The sequence below is a fragment of the Octodon degus genome, unplaced genomic scaffold (genome assembly GCF_000260255.1).
Source record: "Octodon degus isolate 3935 unplaced genomic scaffold, OctDeg1.0 scaffold00081, whole genome shotgun sequence".
Classification (NCBI taxonomy): Eukaryota; Metazoa; Chordata; class Mammalia; order Rodentia; family Octodontidae; genus Octodon; species Octodon degus.
In genome coordinates, this window is record NW_004524657.1 from 4,003,386 (window position 1) to 4,023,132 (window position 19,747).

Consider the following 19,747-nt stretch of genomic DNA (forward strand, 5'->3'; position numbering starts at 1 on the left):
ATTTAAGCTGATTTTAGTCTCAATATTACACTCAGCACATTGGCTTTATAGCATATATTTGTTCCACTGTTCTCTGTAATTGGGAGAGATACAACTCCAGAGCATCTTTACAACCATGCTGGGTCTTTGTTCAGGGAGACAGGCCTGCAAATTTCCAGTCCGTGGCAGAAGGCAGGCCTGAGGGCAGCAGAGTCAGCACTTGTGCCACATTCCCTCCTGGGCAGTATTTCTGGGTGCAAGGCATACATCATGATCAGACAGAAAATCCAGCCCACTTCCTTTTTAATTTTTAAGGCAAAACTTTCTCTCCCTGTGGAAACTTTCTCGCTTGGAACATGAGTGTTATGGCCTCTGTATCTGTGTGCAGTGTCCCCACCTCTCCTCATATCTGCATGGTTTCATGATATGTTTGAATTGAGAGATGGAGAAAGAAAATGGGGAGCGCAGCCTGCCCTCCCTCAACCCAGAGCTAGGCCCAGCTGTGGGTTTCAGAGTCCGAGTGGCAGCAGGAGATACGGAGGTCCTGGAAATGTGGCCTTGAAATGGACATCAGAAGCCAGCTCTGACCAGGCTCGGGAGATCCCAGGTCTCAGCTTCTGTCTGAGCAGGTCAGCTGCTCTCCAAGGCCTCCCTCTGTCTGGGTTTCAATGTTGAAGATTTTTTTTCCCTAGAAATTCACAATGCATTTATTCAGCGCAGAGCATTAGAAAAAAGGAGAGATAAATTTATAATTTGATTCTCATTAATATTAATTCAATTAACACAGGAAGGAAAGAGAAAAAACTTTTCAAGAAAGAAGCAGGATCAGATATCCCTAGAGAAATTAAGCAGGATGAAGATGAAAGACAACTGAAAAGAGGGCAATTATTCTGATTCCCACAGTGGCCTGGACCAATCAGTCATTTGAAGGGAGAGTGATAATTCCAAATATGTGCTTTGAATGAAATACAGGTGTGCTGTCTGCCCCTGAAGAAGGGAAATGGCAAGGGTCATTGCCCCACATTCCAACGGTCCCAAAGGAGCAGGAAAAATATGTGTTTGAAGTGGCCAGATATATGGGTGTTGGGGAGTGTGGTAAACAAGAGGATGGGGCCCGTGTAACGGCTGTGAATTTAATATTTTTTAAATTAACAAAGTTACTACTTGTACTCTCTGCTCATGTGAAATGTGTTGATGAATCATCTTCAGCCCATGGATGAATGGTGAGTGATCACTAAAGGTCAGACCAACAGCCTGGAACACGGGAGTTTCCAAGATTTCTAAAACAGATCTTTTCTTTCTTACTTCATAACACACATAGACTTGCTCAAAACAACCCACTTCCTCCTCTGCCACACCCAGGGCCGGAAAGGCTGTCCACAGTGCCCACCTGACTCAGTGCTGTCTTGTGCTTCTCACTTGGCCTGATGCAAGAACGGGTTCTGTGAATGATGCATCTTCAAAGATTTTTCTGAGATACACATTTTCTGTTTTCCCAGTTAAGCTCTCTGGTTCAGTTTGTAGTTTGTGCAGCCATGTGGCAGTTGTGATGTGGGTACCACTACTTGAGGACTCACATAAGAATTTGCAGGATGGGTGGCAGCATCTTGGCGGAAACCCCAAGGATGATAGTGAAGCAGTTCTTTGAGAAATGTCACATTGCAGTGTTTTGGGTGGCAGAGGACAAAACTGTATGGAAAACAGACCTATGAATTTTGACTCACAGTGCTAAAAGAAAAGCTGCTTGGGATATTCTTGAGCAGATTTTTGCTTATATTTTATTTGTTTTTTGTGAACAAGAGTGATGTATGTTGTCTAATTTGAGAGTTCCTATAATTCATCCTGTTGGTGTGCTGCACGTGTAATCCTAGCACTCTACAAGTCTGAAGAAGGAGGATCTCAAATTTAACCCCAGCTCAGACCATTTGGCAACTCAGGGAGACTCAGCTTCAATGTGATAAAATGCAAGGGGCTGCGGATGTAGGTCATGTGACAGCCCTGGGTTCATCCCCCATACTGCACACACAGAAAAAATTTGTCTAGTATAATACATATTTTGAGTGTCTCCATTTAGTTAGCCACGTTCCTCTTTCTGAGAGTTGCATTTAATTGTAGTGCATCACACAGAAGTATGTTTGGATTTGACTGAAATGGAATGTTTCTTCTTCATCTCCCTCTGCACATCTGCCCCAAGTCAAACCTCATTGCTCTTGAAGTTCCTGGAACACAGCTCTATATTTTCTGCCTTTGTCCATTCATTTATTTTATCAGAATTTCTAATTTCCCTTTGTTGTAAAATTCTGCAGTCTCCTAGAGTCAGGTGAAATGTAATGTGCTCAGTGACTGCCCCCCCATGTTACTCATTGGCTGCACCCCACTGGGCTCTGAGGTCCACATTGCCTGAGCCCCGACCACACGTAGGCTGTGATAAACTCCTCTGCAATCCTCCATGGTGGAGGGTTTAACACAGCATTTCTCTGACCCACCACAAGAACTTGTGAGGTTGGAATTAGTCTTCATTCTTCAGATAAATTGGAGTAAAATTTAGAGAGAATAGTCTGATTATTTCACAAACTTATTAGGTGGTAAACACAGGACTGTGGGCTCAAATGGCTTGCGTTACTGAATGCCATCTTCTTTGTCTCCACACTCTCCCCCTTCATCTGAATATTGATTATATAACATTGAATTTAAATAAACATGAGATGCAAAATATCATTCAAAGCTAAATTTTCTTGAAAATAAAGTTCCACATTTCTGAGAAAAACAAGCCAAATAATTTTAAATTATTCTTTCTTATTATCAGGCTGATACTCCATTAAACTCTTTATTTAAGAAAAATTAAAATTATGCTTCATTGTAAGAAATGAACTACAGAAGCTCAGCCTCGGAGATGCTATGATTGTTTTTGTTATTCCGCTTGCTATTTTCTTAAATAATAGCACAGAACTGCTGAAAATTTAACTCCAAAAATCAGTTTGCATTCAAAATTATTAAAATGTAAGAAAAATCTCACTGATGCTGGCAGGAAGAGTCTGCTATTGAAAAACATTAAAAAGTACTTCCTTCTTTGAAAGGGAGAGAATTTTCTGTTCCCAATTATAAAGATCAAGGGTTGGAGTCACATAACCTGCATCATAATTTATACGCTCTCAAATTTTGTGAATTTGAACAAGTCATATAACCTTGTTGAATATCAGTAGTCTTATTTATCACAAAAGGATCTGTAAAAACTACATCATAGTGTTGTTTGGGGGACAAATGATAGTGATACATGGGTTCAAGGTATTAGTACTGTTCTTAAAGGGGTAGTAGCCAGATAGCTCAGCAAATTCAGATAGCTCAGTGGATTAAACCACCTGCTTAGGCAGATTCAGGGACCAGGGTTTGATCTCCTGAACCACATGCTATGCTGGCCCCACCCCTGGGGCGTGCTGTGATGGCTACTGAGACTGGGTGCTGTGGCGTCCACCTGTAATCCCAGCACTTGGGAGACTGAAAACAGGAGGATCACTTCAAGTCCGATCTGTGTAGTGAGACCCTGTAGACCGTGTCCTAAATAAATAAATAAATAAATAAATAAATAAATAAATAAAAAAAAAGATACAGCACATTTGGCCATATTCAGGAAGAAGGCTATGATAGAATTTAACTGATATTTCAACAAACAAAGAACTGTCCTTCTTCCACAAAGAGTAGATTTGAAATGATCAAGAGTTGGGTGATCTGAACATAGATTGTGGGTTTCCAGATAAGAGATGATGGTGCCTTGTAATTGGATCATAACAGTGGACACACTTTAGTATTGACAGCTGAGATGATCTGAGAAGACAGGATCCGTATCCCTTGGTATTGACTTGGAAGGTCTGAGCACAGGTATGGGAACAACCTGCCAGGAACCACCTGAGGTCTGTGGAGGGAGCAGAGGGTGGGCAGGAGTATCAGTAATTAGGTTAAGGAAGATTGAGAAGTGAGGAGGAGATGAAGTGAGTCTTACAAGCAGAATAAATTTTCTAATCAATTATAGGACAGAAGTCCATTTTTAGAAATTAGTCCTACAGTTTTCAAAATCAAAATTCATATTCTATTTGGATGGTGATGTTTCATTATCTCTGCACACAGCTGAAATGTTGATCCAAGTAAGCGGTGCTTTGTACTTCCCTTGTCACATGGGTGTGTACACTTTGGGTAAGACATACCCTGGAGGTCCAGTATCAGTGGGGTCTTCCCCAGAGAAGTTTGGAGCTCCTCTCTGAGTGGCATTCATTAACCATAGTATTGAGGCATCCTCTGAACTAAAACTTGACACCACCTACCATTTTCCCTGTAGGACTCATAGCTTATCTGGAGATTTAGATCTGTGTTTACTCTTCTGTCCTTGGAAGTGTGGACTCCTGTTAGGATTTGGGTGGGGATCCCAGCCCCCTCCAAGCCCACAGTTCTTCTCACTGCCACCTTCCTCCATACCTTCTCAGAGTTGCTTTACCAAAAACAAAAAAAAAAAAAACCAAAAAAAAAAAAACAAAACAAAAAACATTGTTCTGTTTGGAAAACTCTTTCCTGATTGATTCTTGAACATAACATTAATTGTCACGTTAGGGTCACCTTAAGCACATTTGCAATCTCTACTATAACCCTAATTTACAGTAATCACCATATCTAGGGGGCTTCAGCTTCCTCTCCAAGAAATTGTCCCAGCAGCTGGTCTAGATGATATAATCAATGAGCCATGGAGTGAAGTGACCTCTAAGTTGACCTCCTCCTCTCAAATTCTGCAGATTACACCCTCAATATTTTGCAGACAACAAGGAGTTCTTGCTAATCACATGATTATTTGTATTTACTAATGTCATATAGTTCCACCTACACTTTTTATTTGAACTTACTCTGATGAAAAGTTGAATAACCAGAAAAGATTTCAGGCATATGCAGAGAAGAGCTACTGGTGCCAGTTAAAGGGGGTGCCTCATGCACAGGGCTCTGGCATGTGAGGGGGTGCCTGGGTTTGGAGGCACATTTGTCAGGAAGTAGGCACTGTGCAGGACAGGCTGGAGTCTAGGGCCATTGCCTTTCTGTTGGCACTGACATGCTTCCTGAGTGAGCACCAGACACCTCTCATCTTTATGTGTCAAAAACCTCACAGACAAAACAATAGACCAGCACCTGTTCTCAGCCTCTGCTTGGTTGTCTTCAGGGGACAGATGTGATGTCTTATAGAGATATCCCTGAATGCTTGCCTCAGACTCCAACAATAAACAACGTCTCCAGGCATTTGTAGTTGTCTGCAGAGGGGGGCAGAGGCTCCCTAGTAGGAAATCGCTGCATGGGTGACAAGAAGAGAAAAATATTTTAGAAAAATAAATGTTCTAAACCAGGTATTCCCACTTCCAGTGGTGTTTTCATAACTTGAAGATAAATATTATAAAAAGCTAAGTTAGGTAGAAACACTAAAGGCAGTCACACAGGTCTAGGCCCTTGAAGAAGGCAATGCAGAAGATAAGAACATGAGGGCCAGCCAAATAACTCAGTGGATTAAAGCACTTGTAAGCAGGTGCAGGGGCTGGGAATCCTGGGGTACACTAAGACTGCAATTGAGACTGGGCGTGGTGGTGCGTGCCTGTAATCGCAGCTCTTGGGAGGCTGTAAACGGGTGGACCACTACAAGTCTAATCTAGTAGTGAGACCTTGAACACTCTGTAGATCTTTCCCTAAAATTAAAAAAAAAAAAAAAAACCAAACAGAAAATAAGAACACACTACAACTGTGACTAGAGGTACATTCACTGAAGGTCAAGCCTCCAGTGATGGAAAGATGCACTGACTACACCTACATCTTTCCACAAAGGATAAACAATAATGATAGCTATTCTAAATATCATCAGTCACCTGGGTAAGGGACCAAGATCTCTTGACCCCTACCTTTCAAGAAAGATTTTTGTTCTTTTGATGAACACATGCTATGTGACTTCTTCCATTGGATCAACATTACCTAAGTGGCGATACTTGTAATCTTATTGGTTGACCATAGTTTTGTCCTACTTTATACCCATCTTGTGATTTTGATCTATAAGCTTCCTTTGAGAAGGGGGCTAGTAGGCAATGCATTTTCCGTGTTCCTTTCTATCTCTGTCTCAGGCAGAAGCTTTCTTTCTGTCAGTGAATATTTCCTACTCTTCACTTCCATTGTTCCTTAAAGTTCATTCTCTGCTTGATGGAACAAGAACTCAATATATCAGAAACTCACCAGGTTGAGTATTATAATATTTCTCTATATCATCAAGCAGAGGTCCTATATAATATATAACACAACCACTAGTGGAAAGTTCAAAGAAATGTATACCTCCCAAATTGATGCATATCATAAAAGTGAATACACACATTCTTACTGCAAATGAGTAGCAAGTATCAACAACATAAACAGGTTGAGCAGAATCCTGTAGGAGCTTTTTCAGGATTCAGAGCTACTACAGCACAGCACCAGCTCAGACACTGCAGCTGCAACAGCAAACTATGACTGAGTACAGTTATCAATAGCAGAAATACTCAGATTGCTTCATAAAACAATATTGAACTTCATCTGGCCTACAGTTATAAGACTACCACAAAATGGATTCATGAGTTATTTTAAAAGTGTTGACAATGACTTATGTGCCAAAAATAAATAATAAGAAGAGCAAAATAGAAAAATGAAATTTAACATCAATAAAATAATAATTGCTAAACCTGAAGAAAGATTATTTCATCTTAATACAGAATTTAATTTAGGAAGAAAGTATAAAGCTATGATGAAAGATATGAATCCTTATTTAGCTAATAACACATCAAAATATACAAAGCAAAGACTGTAAAATTGAATGAGGAAAATAAAGCAGGTTGGAAAAAACCTATTCAATGGAGGAAAACTTCACACAATACCACGTGCCCTTCTTCATTGATCATGAGACCAAAATCAAGAAAAACAGAACATTCGAATAACATCATTAAATCATGCTAAATAAATTAACATTGAATTTTATAAGGATCATATAATCAATTCATGGAACAAGGACATAATTGCTTATTGGTGGAAAAGCTTTTTGTACCTCAGTTATCTGCCTCTCAGGAATTTGGCAGGGTCCCATGAGAAGTGTGCACGGCTCAGAAAGCCGACACACAGTGTGGCTTGACCTTCACCTGAGATAGTACACAGTTCTCCCTTGTTTCCCACAAAGTCTCCAAGACATGCTATTCTGCTAATAAGTTAGGCATTCATCCTATCCCAGATCCCTCCCACTCCTTAAATTCGTCATGAATTTATCAATATGCTCATTGTCTAGATAAGCATATTTCAGGGGCAGGGCAGTTTGCTTTCTCCCATCAGGAGCGAGGGATCCACCTGATCCCAGCTTCTGTATATTGATTCCTATCTTCTTTACTCCCAGAGTGTTACCTTCTAAATTTCAGAGTTGTGCAGAACTTGCCAATTGCTATCTTACATCTGATTGACTATTAAGCCAAGAATGAGCCTCAATCCATTTTTAAAAGTTGCAAATGTATAGATCATATTATTTGATGGCAAAATACTGAAACTCTAAAAAAAAAAAAAAAAGAAAAGTTAAAAAGCCTAATGAATCACTTTATCAAAGAAATTAAAGTAGAATTTTACTTTCTGAATATGAGAACAGCACATTTCAAAATGTATGTGATATGGACTTTCAGTTCTGACCCGAGAGGGATGCTGGCATTGTGGTGAAAGACTCTGAAGTTAGGTTGAGCTCATGCTTGACCCTTGTGGAGAAGTCTGCACAAGGCTGAGATTCCTGTGTGCAGGAACACAGACATCAGTGTGAAATCCACCCTGGTTGTTCTGGGAGTGTTTTCCAAATGGAAGTGGAGACTTAGTGCCGAGTGCCATGTGGGTGTTAGAATGAAAGAGAAACAGTACTAGTAAAATTTTGGGATTGTGCCTAGAAACTTCTGAGTAGAAGCCCAAGGAGGCTCCAAGGTCCCTGTCCAAGCCATAAGCTTCACGTGTCTCAGTTACTCTTCTTTCATTGCTGAGACCAATAATTGACCCTCAAATTAAAGGAAGAAATGCTTTATTGAGCTTACAGTCAGTGGAGGTTTCTGTCCATTTACAGCTGGCTCCAAGCCAGAGTGGCACATGGCAGAGGGCATCCATTCATGGTGATAGCAAAGATCAAGAGAGCAAAGGGAGTGGCAGCAGCTCAGGAAGCTAGATAGCCTCTCTCCCCTCATTACACTGTAATGCAAATTACTTTCTCCAGGGCAGGTGCAGCATCCACATCCACAATAAAAACAAACTCCAGAAGCTGCCCCATGATTGCATGGGGCTTTGGGGAAACAACTAGATACAAATCATAACAATGGGACATAAGAAAACTGCTAGAGGCTCACCTGAGAGCAGCTTCTGGTGGAGAGAGCTAAGGGCCTACTGAGCAAGCACCACAGGGCTGGGAATGACCCTGGGACCTGAACAGCCAGACATAGAACATGGCCAACATCCCAGGCTTCTGTGTGAGTCTCATAAAGTCAGCACAGAAGGAAAAAAAGCCATATATAATCTGCATTGCTTCGCACATACAATTGGAGACAAAATATATACATCTGAAGGAAATCTTTCTGAAGGAATTTGTAATATGAGATGTAACTAAGCTATATTCATAGATAAATCTGTCTTTTATGCACATGAACTATACCAAAAGCAAACAAACAACCAAGAATATTGCAGAAGAAGAGCCTGAATTTCCAGAGTCCTATCCATAGCCCATATCCTAGCACATGGTCACACCTGGGCCTTAAAACTACTTCTGGCCTTTGAACTAGAGCAGGTGAAATTCTTCTCTCAGACTGAGGCAGCAATAAAACAATGTCTTCTTCCACTGTGATGCTCCAGCATATCTAGATGGTTCCCCAAATCTTTCATGCATTCAATGGTGGGACTTTTGAAAAGTATCATGGGGGTGACATACTCAGAATGGACTCATTGACCAATTAATTAGTAGTTGAATGTGCTAGTAGGAGGAGGGGCCTAGTTGAAGGGCTAGATCACTGGCAGTGTGGAGCATACCTCACTGCATGGCTCCTCCCATCCCCTGTGCTTCCTGGCCACCCGGGGCTGTGCAGCACACCTCCACCAGGCCTGTCCACCACACTACTTCTGCCTTGGAGTCAGCTAAACATGGACTGAGTCCTTGAATCTGTGAGCCACACTGAATATCTCTTTCTTTCAATTGTGGATTTTGTTTTTTTGAACTGGGGATTGAACTCAGGCCCTTGTGCTTGCCAGGGAAACGCTTATTCCACTGAGCCATCTCCCTGGCCCCGGAATTGTGGATATTGAGTGTTTTGTCCCAGGGATAGGGAAACTGACTGATACACAGGTATTTTCAGGTGACTCAACTACAGACTTTTCATGTGTGACAAATGTATCTTTTTCAGGCACAGTGACTGGAGTGTGGCTCTGATAATAGCATTAATCACTCAACTATTAGAAGGTTGTAAGAATATAGTTGGAAAAGTGCTTAAAATGGCAAGCAGAAAAAAGTAAAAATGAAAACTTAAATCAATGAATTCAAAAGAAGTAAAACCACATTTTTCTTTTAAATCCTTAATCAAATAAGGAAATCTAATCAGGATAGGTATAGGACATCAGTATTAGTTTCCTAGGGCTGCCGTAACAAATTGCAACAAAATGGGTAGCTTAAAATGGAAATTTATTTTCTCACAGCCCTGAAGTCTGGAAGTCCCAAATAAAAACTGTGGGTGGATCATGATCTCTGCAGAGGCTGTAGGAAATTGTTGGTGATGAAATGTTTATGTCACTCAAAAGTTGTTATGTTGAAATCCTAGACCTCCATTGTGATGGTTAAAAGGAGAGGCTCTTGGGAGATAATTAGGTTATGAGGAAAGAGACACCATGAGTGAGGCTAATTTATTTAATTGCATTTTTTTTTTGGCAGTACCAGGGATTGAATTCAGGACCTTGTGCTTGCCAGACAAGCACTTATTACACTGAGCTATCTCTCTGGCCCAAGGCTAATTTCTTTAAAAGAAACGTAAGCTTGAGGTATAGCTTCATGGTAGAGTACTTGCCTAGCCTATGCAAGGTCCAGAATTCAGTCACTAACATAATCAAAAATGAAGGAGGGAGAAATGCGGAAGGAAGGAAGGAAGGAAGGAAGGAAGGAAGGAAGGAAGAAAGAAAGAGAAAGAAAGAAAGAAAGAAAGAAAGAAAGAAAGAAAGAAAGAAAGAAAGAAAAGAAAGAAAGAAAGAAAGAAAGAAAGAAAGAAAGAAAGAAAGAAAGAAAGAAAGGAAGGAAGTGTTCTTGCTGGTTAAATGGATTTTTCCATTTTATGGAATTTTGTGCTAGCAGCTTGAGAGATAGGAAATATAAAAAAAAGCCTTTATTAGCTCCAAAGAAACAGAGAGGATCAAGGGTAGATGGAGCAGGTAGACACGCTGGCCTGAGACAAAGAAAGCTGGGGCTTTTATGGACTTTAGTAAGGGTGGAGTTTGAGGGGGATGTTTAGCAATATCTGAGGAGATGATTGGGGTCTTTCCTGTGGCAACAGGAAAGGTGAAAGCAAACTGCACCCTAGAGAAGAAGAGGGAGGTGGTCTTTGAGAAGATGAGCTTTTTTAAGGGCTTCAGCCATAATAAATGACCACCATAATAATTCTGCAATTCATGTGAAGGCAGGAACCTATCAATCTCATCTTAAATTTCGGTGGTTTCTGGCAATTCTTGACTTTCCCTGGTTTGCAGCTGCCAAGGACAACTCTCATCTCTCCCTTCCTTCTTCTTTGTGACTTATTTGGGACACCAGTCATATTATATCTCTTTCCTTCCCAATCCAAGGATAACTTTAACATTCTCGAAAACCATATATCCAATTCAGTCACAGTCATGGGTGTCTAGGTTTAAGACTTCATCATAGCTTATTGAGGACACAAATCAACCTGCAATGGAAAGGTTACAGGAATAAGATTTGAAAATTATGAGACTGTGCCAATGCATATAAATATTTAATACTGTATATAATCTTGGGAACTCTGTTAGTTGGGGATAATGAACAAGGAATGTACAAATGGCTTCTGAAAGCTGTATTCCAATAAAGGCAGGTGTATTATGGTTAGATTTACAATTTCTATGTGTGAGGAAGATGACTGAACACAGTGCCCCATACCTGGATTGCTGTTAGGAGGTGGGCCACCAAGGGTGTAAGCTAGAAGCATGCAGACTTGTCCCTGGTTTCTCCTCTCTTTCTCTGCTTCCTGGCTTCCTTGATGTGACCAACTTGTCTCCACTAGACCCATCCACCATGCCTTTCCTGCACTTGAGCCAGCCAAATATGGACCGACCCCTCTAAAAAAGTGAGCCCCAATAAATCTCTCCTCCTTTAGTTTATGGGTATCAGGTGTTGTGTTTCAGCTATAAGAAAAATGGCTAAGACAAGGTGTTTGTATAAATTCTCTTTGAATGGCCTTAGTTTTCAAACTTTGACCAGAATATGAGGAAACATAATATATGCCTAGGTAGAAAACAATTGTTGTGAAAGAAGGCTGTGATTTACAATTGAACAAGATATTGGGAATAATGCTTTGTGGGAAGGGATTTTATCTTCCTTCTTACTTTTAAGAAAATAGCTTGATTAATTTTGAGATAAACATTTCTTTTGCTTAGATTAGTCTATACTGGAGAGAGCTTAACAAAGAAGAATTAAATTGTTTTAGCAAAAAAGAGCATCAGGAGTTTTGAAGTTAGCCAGTGGTGGGTTAAGACAGAACTGAAACTCAAATAAGGGACACAAGAACTGGTGAAACTTGTAGGATAGACAGAACTCTGCTGTGGATGGACTGTGGTTTCACCTGGAGGCTCCTGTGTTGAGGGTTTGTTCTCAAGGGGTCAGCATGACAGGGTGTGGGTCCTAGTGCAAGGTCCCCAGGACTGGGAACACTGCTGTGGGAGAAAGGTGTGGTGGTTCTCGTGGGAGCCTGAGATTGTCTTTCTGAAAGCTGGTTGTTAAAAGAGGGGGCCTGACTGCAAGGTTGTACTCTGCCTTTCTGTACTGGATTGTGAGCTTTCACTCCTATAGAAATGCATCCACTTGTCCAGACTTTTTCGAGCCAGGAAGAGCAGCAAAAGCAAGGCTGTTTATTCAGACCTGCAAGGTGGGGTATCTGTTGGACAAGCACAGCCAGGGCAGTCGCAGCAAGCACTTTAAACCCTAGCATGTAGGTCCCTTCCTCCTTTTCCTCATTGACTGAGTACTGGGTGGGCTGGAAGCTTCCCAAAGACATCTATGAGTTCCTTGGTTTCACTCCCAATTTGAGTTCAGATTCCTTTACAGTATTTTCTGCTTTTCGTGCCAAGACTTCCTGAGAAGAAGATGTTCCTGTTTAGGCAAATTTCAGATTAAGTATTTCCTTAGCTATTATGTCTACATTTTTTAACAAAGGCTTTCTTTCTGGTGTATTTCTCCCCACGGTCCTATTTGCTTAGAGATACTCTAAATGCATGAATTTGCCAAGCAGTTAGTTGATTTTTAACTGTTGGTAATTTTCCATGCAGAGTTAATAATTTTATCTTGAAAACAGACCATTTTCAGTTTCTTTCTCTTGCACTTCCATGATATTCCACCCGATTCCCTCAGCAGAAGTGCAGTCATGCTTTTCGCCTCTGAAAATAAGATATATCAACCTCTTTTCTTTATAAATCTTCCCTACTTTGGATACTTTGTTATAGCAATCACAAATGACTAATACAGACTACAACATGACAGTAGGTAGAACCTAAGGAGAGGGAAATGGCCAATGAAAAATGTCCCATGTTAAGAACTGCCATTGAGCTATCTGTAAAGATAATGATAATTCCCTGTATGGCAGCAACACTTCTCCACCCCATGAACACTCACCCTGGCTTGTCCACTTTGGAAATGCTAAGAAACTTATTGACTGTTTCATTATCTGTTGTCAAGTTAGCACCATAGCCACTCTCTGTAAATTTGGAAATGACATTTCCAAGCATACCTGTGACATTAATTTTCTGTGATCACCATAAAAAGAAACACCACAGACAGGTGGCTTTCATACACAGTTCTGAAAGTCTGAAGTTCAAGGTCAAAGGGTTGTTGGGTAGGATTTCTCTGGTCAACTCTGCACTCAGCTGTATGTGTCTACCTCCTCACTGTGTCTTCCTGTGGCCTCTCCTCCATGCATACATCCTTGCTATCACCTCCTATTTTCATGATACCACCAGTCCTAATGGATGATGGTCACGTATCTGACCCCTTTTAACTTCTTCTCCTCTACATGTTTTAGTACTAGAGAAGAAACTGAGGGGCTTTGCATAGAGCTACATCCCAATACTGTTTTGATATTTTTTTTATTTTGAGACAATGTCTCACTAAGTCTCTAAATTGCTTAGGCTTGACTCAGGAGATTCCCCTACCTCCCTCTTCCCAGGGTGTTAGGGTTACAGGTGTGCCTTCTTGCCTCTTTAAAGCTCAATCTCCAAGTATACTCACTGCGAAGTACAATTGTAACTTCAACACATGAATTTAGTGGAGGATAGAATTTAGGGGGATCAGCCAGGAGTGGTGTCACATGCCTGTAATCCCAGCACTCGAGAGGTTGAGGCAGGACATTGTAATGAGTTCAAGGACAAGCAGAGCTACATAGTGAGATCAAGGCCAGCCTGAACTATGTAGTAGGACTCCGTCTCGAAATAAATTTAGCAAGAAAACAACACTAGGCTATTCTTTGGGCAAGGAAGGAGGTGGTGTGATGGTTGGAAGGAGGTAATGAAGCAGAGCTAGCATTCTCAAGAGTCATTCTCTTGGTGGTATGGCTTGGTGGGCTTCCCCATGGCCTTTCAGAATGTGGACATGCCAGGTGACTCAAGCTCATGGTGGCTTTTCAGACTTCTCCCGTCACCCCCGCATTTCAGACTGACGTCAGTTGTGGATTTCTTTTCTGCTTTTGTTCCTGTAGCCTTTGAGACTTCCAGCAGCCCCTCATCTCTACCCACCAGATGTGAACCCTAATTCCTACATTAAATCTCTGTTCTCTTAATACAGAGAATGGTGATTGTGTGTTTATGATAAGAAGAAACCTGTAAGTTCTTTGTTCCCAGTTCCTACCATAGTGTTTCTAAAAATCCTTGAAATTCCTCAGATGAAGGGACAATAGACACAGCTTTTGTGATTCATTAGTTTGTGCTAGTGAAATGACTCCTGGTGCACCCTAGAGAGTCTCAGGATGATGGCTGGTTGCCAGGGAAACCAAGCAGACAGAGGGTTAGAACTTTCATCCCACCCCCAGGTCGCTAGGGAAAGGAGAGGCTGGAGTTTGAGTGTGAATTACCAATACCCAGAGTTAATCAACCATGCCTGCATACTGCAACCTCCATTAAAAGCCTTCAACAATGAAGCTCAAAAGGATTCCATGTTGTCCATGTCCATGTGCTTGGCAGGGGCTCAGACAGGCACAGAGCAACCCTCAGTCCTGGTTATTCCTCTGTTGCCTCTTTTCTCACAAGCAGATAACAGGAAGAATGTGATGAGTCATTCTGCCATGTTATCACACATAAAGAAGGAGCCACAGGAATCCCTGATTTGTGGTCATTCTGTTGGAAGCACAGGCAGTACCCAGGGTTGGATTCCGAAGCTGCATGCCACTGAGCCCTTAATGTGTGGGGCCAGTGCCAACTGTGGAGTTAGTATTGAAAATGAAGTTGCATAAAGAATACACAGCTGGTGTCCAGAGAGTTGGAGAATGCTGCTGTGGATAAAAGCCCTGATTTGATTTCAAAATGTGTGTGAAAACAGTCCCCTGGTCCTAATCAAGCTTCATCTGATATAGGCACAAAGTAACTATTCTGAAAATGTTTTAAAAGCAAACAGCAGTCATTTATCTTGTTTCTCAACTTATGAATCATATATTGAAAACTCAAATACTTTAAAAGAAGGTTTGTCTTTGTATAAAAGATTATGTATAGGTATATAAAAGCTTATACTGGATGAAGGAACATGGAATAATAAAGTCAGGATACTATCATTTATCAATTTCTCATAAAGTCATAAATTCCGGGAATAATCACCAGCAGGTTCTCTCACCTCAGCAGTCGAGGCAGCTCTGCATCATGACAGGCAGATACAGCACCCTCCTCAGCCTTCATAAGCACAAATTTCAATCAATCTCCTATTTTTATTGTTCACTTGCAGAAGATGCAGGAGACGGAAGAACATTGCTTATGCCACCATAAAAAGAAGTGGACAAACTCTATACTGGTGAAAATCTAATTTTTTTTTTGCCTTCATCAAGAAAAATCAAATGAATTAAAGACATTGTGAGAAAATCAGTTCAAAGATGACTTAAGAGTATTCAGGAATTGGAAGTATCTTCATTTTACAGAAATAAAAAGTAGCTGGAGAGGGCTGGGGAAAGAGAGACATGGTGATGGCTGCTGTTGGCCAGTGGACTAAGCTACAGCCCAGAGGAGGACTAAGTCTAGCTGCACCCATGTGTGGAAAGCACAGCAAGGGAGTGCAGTCAACAACAGCAAATCCTATACTGCAAAATAGCCAGGAGGTAGGATGCTGGACATCCAAACAAGTAGAATATGTGTGGGGTGGCAGTTGTGTTCATTACTCTGGTTTGATAGATACACAAGACACCCCCTCACCAAAACATCATCTCAATTTAAGCACAATCATTATGTGCCAACTAGATATTACATGAAGAATTATTTCACGGACCCTAATGTATGGATCCTATTTGCAATCCAATTAAAACAAACAAAATTCAATTAAAATACTTTTAGGACAATTAGATAATACAAATTTTGCTCATTTATAATATTAAAGCTATTATGGTAAATAGGATAATGATGTTTAAAAAATCCTTATTAACTGGGTTAATACTGTGTAATCATTTTTGTTGTGACACTTGGGATTGAAGCCAGAGAATATTAAGCCAAACCCCAGCCCTTTTTATTTTTTGACATACACTCTCCCTATATTGCCCAGTCCAGCCATGAAACTGTGATTCTCCTACCTCAGGCTTCTGGGATTATAGGCATGTACCACCTGCAAAGATGAAATCATGCCATACAGCATCAGAGTGGGGGAGAAAAGACAGATAATTAAGATCAGGTTGGTTTTGAGTAGTTGGGAATCACTGAGGAGGGATGAGGACAGCACACATTCATTAAAATATTTTGTGTGTATGCATGAGATTTTCTCTTTTTATTATAATTTTCTTTTATTTTTGAAGAGAAAAATCAAAAGCAAGAAAAGCAAAAGCAAATACAGAATCAGGGTAACATATAGCAATACATGTATTATAGATTTTTAAAACAAGAAAAGCTGATTAACAATGTTTGTTTGTTTGTTTGTTTGTTTGTGCGGAACCGGAGATTGAACTCAGGCCCTTGCACTTGCCAGGGAAGCGCTTATTCCACTGAGCCATCTCCCCAGCCCCGCTGATTAACAATGAATTATATGTTATCTATATTTATCATCAAATCTGTTGCACAGATTATCAGAAAGATGGGGCATATGGTTGAATATTACCACATGCTTTCAAGAAATCTTAATTTTTTGTTCTTGTCTCACTTTTTCTTTTACTACCTTTTTCTAAAAAATTTACTTTAAAGAGAGTATAGTAATAATTGACATGACATTAACAGTGGTAATGTTCTTCAAAAACATAGGGTGCACTTCCATTTAGAAAATCAAGATGACAGGTATTTCAAGCATAGTTTTTGTATTACACTTTGCTGTCCTCAATGTAGTTGCTTAGATCGCACTAAGAACTCAAAAGAAAAAATAAAACCTGAAAAATGTAACAGATACAGTTAAATGGAAAGAAGCAGAACTTAAGGATGAAACAATGAAGAGAGAAAGGAGAAAAAATAGGAAAAATGATAGGGCAAAAACATGCAAGCATATGTACAAGATGCATAAGGTGATTGTAGCAAGAATTTCCATCAGTTTTATGAAAAATGGCAGTTAACATGTACGATTCTCACCTTGCATGAGATTTTCAAAAACACCTCAACAAACATAATATTTGTGAAAGGGCAGATGCTGCATACAAGCTGCCGAGTTCTGAGCTTAGTCCTTAAGGGCACAGTGCCGACAGCCCACCTGTCTCTGCTGGAGACGATGACAGCTTTCACACTTGTTCACCTCCCCTTCAGGAAGGGTGAAAATGAGCAGGCAAGAGGCAGAGGCAGAGCTCGTACCTCTGGGACTGGAGCAAGTGGCACAGCCTCCACGGCAGCTTCTGCTGGCTGAGAGCCAGGGGACAGAAGCAGCATCAGTGGTTATGCGAGGGAAATGCTTCTAATGTTCTTCAAAAACTTAGGGGGCACTCAGCCTGGTGGTTCAGGCCTGTAGTCCCAGTACTCTGGGAGGCTGAGGCAGGAGAATTGCAAGTTTGAGCTCACCCTAGGCAATTTAGATTTAGTAAGACCCTGTCCAAAAGCAAAAGCCTCATCATGACAAAAATGACAAGAAAAGCATTTTAAATGCCTAATAGTGCAGATCAGTGTGAATGACCTGATTCAATTCCTAGTACTGAAAAAGAAAAAAAAAGAGTAAATATTGGAAAACCTTGTTAATTTAAAAATAAAAGTTTCCACCTGACTTTCAGCACCTGTAAGAGGGAAGGGGAAGGAAGAAAGGAGATAAATTCTGCCCAGGGCACATGCTCCTACACAAGGGAAGATGGCGCCCACTGCTGAGGGAGGTTGGCCTCAGTGAGCTCTCTGCTGTAGCAGATGCCTGAGCTGATGAGCCTTTCAGAGCAAAGGCCATTTTGCCCACTTTTCTGGAGGCTCCAGCTCATGACTGGGTTCAGGGGTGAGAAATACCTCATGGCTGTGCCTATGTGACAGGGCAAACTACTTCATGGCTGAGACCCAAAAGGAGAGCAAAGAAGAACCCAGAGTCCCTCAGTTTCCCATGAAGGCACACGTACTGCAGGGAGCTCCTGCTACCATCTTCCAAGAGTCTCATCTTGGATTGATCTTTTGACATATGGATCTGGGGGACATTCCCAAGCCAAACCACAGCACAGGCATGGACAGAAGCACCAGCCTGGGTTTGCTTCCCAGGAGAGAAGGGTGTCATAGCAACAGTCCTGTCTATGTAGCAATCGTACTTATATTCAATAATACAGCACTAGAAACATGTCTTCTTCTAATCAAACCAGAATTCCCAGCTAATATGTTAAAGCAGAAAACAGAACTGTGTCCATTAGAGAAAGGAAAAAAATATTACCCCTGCAGTAGTAAGATTAACTACCTAGCAACCATGACAAAAGTCATAAAACATTTTGAAATTTATGAGATAAAAGTATCCCAAATACAAAATCACTATCCAAAGATGAATAGTAACCATATAGACACAATTATAAATTGGAAACTTCTGTTTGCAATAGCACTGGTGTATATAAGTGTGCATACATCTGTGTGTATAGCATACACATTTAGAAATGATGTATAGCACAACTATAAAAGTGTATATATTTTCTGAAAAGCAAGTGAAAGTTTTAAGATGAATCGAAGTTTTCCAGAGCTGGCAGGAGGGGATGATATCAAGAGCTTGGTGGCATGAGTTATGTTTGCATCAGGTTATTATTTTTATTATGGAACGTGGAGGAGGCAGTAAGGCTTGTATATGGCATTAAATCATCTAGCTCTACATTTTAAAATAGTCAAATGTTCAGCCAACCCTAGATGGCTTGTTCATATCAATAGGACCTCACAGACTAAGAAGTTTATTGACAGTGTCATTCCCCACGTATAAAGACTCTCATTTAATTGGTGGGAATGAGGCCTGGCATAGCTATTTTTCCCTAAGTGTCTTTTGCTTCCATCTGTGAAAGCATAGCTTTTATAGACAAATCCCTCCCTGAGAACCACAATTGAAACTGAATGAAACAAAAAAGTGTCCCTTGGTGCTTGAGCTCATTCGTAAACAACTACAGCAGCAAAGAGTTGAGACCCTAGGAAGAGGGGAAGGATGCTAAGAAAGATAGCAGAGGGTGTGCGGGGTGTTATTGTTTCCTTTGTCTGTTTGTGTATGTATTTTATGTTTTTTAATTACTCTCAGGACATATGCCAACTCATGTCACAATGCCTGAGGCTGAGCAAAATGAGTTACCAATGTCCTGCTTCAATTCCTCTAGGTGCGAAGCATACAAAAAGTAGAAGTCCAGGGAGCCAATGTGAGAAGAACTCGAGGAGTCATGATCCTGGATAAATCAAAACCACATCATCTTGAGCCCCAAACATGCACCAAGTCCTCCTAAGGCATCTGCCAGTTCTTACCTGGTGCATGAAGCTCAGGTAAGGGGAGGAGGGAGGCTGGGCAGTGATAGAAGTTAGTGAAAAGCACTTGCTGAGAGACTGTCTAATGGTTACATCTGGATGCCCCCAAAGCCTTGTGTGCTCATGGATGGGGCTTTGTGGAAGTGCCTGGGCCATGGAGGATGTGGCCCGCACCAGTGGCTCAGTCCACACATGGTTTAGAGCTGGTTGTGACACTGGGAAGTGAAGGTTGGGAGAGGAGGGGAAACAGAAACAGACTTGGCGAGCACACATCGGTGTTATCAGGCCAAGGGTTTAAAATAACTGCACGAGCAAAAAGACCATTTGTTCCTGTGGACTAAAATATGTAGAACAGGACCATGTAGAAATTTTAAGAACCAAAAATATGAGACCCCCCAAAAATGGAGAAGTCAGTGGGTAGCATAGC